Raw genomic sequence first — 2,071 nt, 5'->3', positions numbered from 1 at the left:
AACGTAACCTGTATTGCGCCTTAACGTAACCTGTATTGCGCCTTAACGTAACCTGTATTGCGCCTTAACGTAACCTGTATTGCGCCTTAACGTAACCTGTATTGCGCCTTAACGTAACCTGTATTGCGCCTTAACGTAACCTGTATTGCGCCCTTAACGTAACCTGTATTGCGCCTTAACGTAACCGATATTGCGCCTTAACGTAACCTATATTGCGCCGTAACGTAACCTATATTGCGCCGTAACGTAACCCACATTGCCCCTTAACGTAACCTATATTGCGCCGTAACGTAACCTATATTGCGCCGTAACGTAACCCACATTGCCCCTTAACGTAACCCACATTGCCCCTTAACGTAACCCACATTGCCCCTTAACGTAACCCAACACACGTTGGGCCTTAACCCAACACACGTTGGGCCTTAACCCAACACACGTTGGGCCTTAACCCAACACACGTTGGGCCTTAACCCAACACACGTTGGGCCTTAACCCAACACACGTTGGGCCTTAACCTGCTCTGTATTGTCATACGGACGCGTTAAATTAGTGTAGTGTTGCCTAACTGCAACCCCCGCAATATAGTTTGCTACTCGCACTGCCCGGTCCCCAGTGTATCGCTTCATGTTAAACACCTTGCAGCTATACACTGTAATGTGGATGGCAGCAGGACGTACATGCTCAATGCCCCTTTGCAGTTGTTCATTGGCATTTGCAGTTGTTCATTGGCATTCGCATGGCGAAGCACTTAGCCTACGCTGTGGTACGGCCTGTGTCAACTGTCCGCTGATGTTGTACGTCCAAATCACACACTGTACTGCACATTGGTCCTCATGTACTGAATGATACATCGTGGTACATGTGACCGTACAACGACTGCGCCAACAACGGCGAACCATGCGGTCCAAATGTTGTGCACTCAGCTACGTGTCGTCTCCCTATAAGAGCTGGATTGCAGTGTGGTATGCCCTGGATGGCGATCAGCATGAGCCGTCTGTTGATGTAGTGGCGCGTGTTGTCAGACGTAGTCGTCTCTTCTCACACACCGTGATAGCACGGTGCACTGCGTTCCACATCTGCGACATGCGACAGAGGCCGGTTGACAGTCGTTCGCGCAATGGACATCGCATACGTACGGGGGCCACCTTCCACGTGTTCGCTAAGCGTGGACATGTTGTTGCGTGTATGTGGGCAGACAGTGTGTCGTGACACCTGACACAGGCATGCAACAATCGTTGAATTTGCAAATGGCGATGGACGCCTACGTTTGCTGGTGACGTTACGCAAATGAACAACTGGTAAACCGTTGTGGTGCGGTTGTTCTCGCTAGGGGTGAATCAGTGATGGCGACGATCGGTTGAGCTACCAACCGGTTTGTTGCAGCGATACCCACCATGCCCACGAACGTGAATGGCATGTGGGTGTGAAGCGATACGCGGCGGTGGCTGGGTGGGACCGTCCCCGGCCGGTGAGGGGGGGGCCTCCCGGCGTGTTGGCCGTGCGGTGCGTGGGCGCACGCGCTACAGCCGGCTGGTGGGGGCGGCCAGTGGCAGGGCGCGCCGGCCGACGGAGGCGGCAGGCGGCGCAGCTGCGCGCCGGCGCACCCTGCACGCGGCGCCGTGCGGCCAAAGTAGGTCCTCGCGGGCCCGGTGCGAAGCGCGGTGGACATCTGCAGTGTGCTGGTCCGATTGAGGACTGTGTGCGCTGAGGATGCGCCGCCGCCGGCGCTCGGCGCCGCGACGCCGTCTGCTGCTCGGTCGCCTCTGCGGTTCTCGCAGGTGGTTTGTATCGCAGCTGTGCGGACGTGTTGGCGCGTGCGCTGTGCTGGGAGAGTTCGCTTCGGCACCCAAGTGGGGCTTTTGTCCTTCTGTGGCGCTGGCGTTGGAGCTGCCGGTCACCGTAGGTGGCGCGTGTTGTCTCCCGCCGGCAATGCCACGACAGCACGCTCCCGGGCCTCTGTCGGCAGCGGCAAGCTCAGTTGGGAGCACGGGTGGTCGCACCTAAAGCGTCTACTCGCCAAACTCCGGGCGATTGCGCCTCTCTCGAACCCGACCAAGTACTTAGGACGGCG

Source organism: Schistocerca americana, unplaced genomic scaffold, assembly GCF_021461395.2.
Source record: "Schistocerca americana isolate TAMUIC-IGC-003095 unplaced genomic scaffold, iqSchAmer2.1 HiC_scaffold_1419, whole genome shotgun sequence".
Lineage (NCBI taxonomy): Eukaryota > Metazoa > Arthropoda > Insecta > Orthoptera > Acrididae > Schistocerca > Schistocerca americana.
This window is presented reverse-complemented; position numbering follows the sequence as displayed.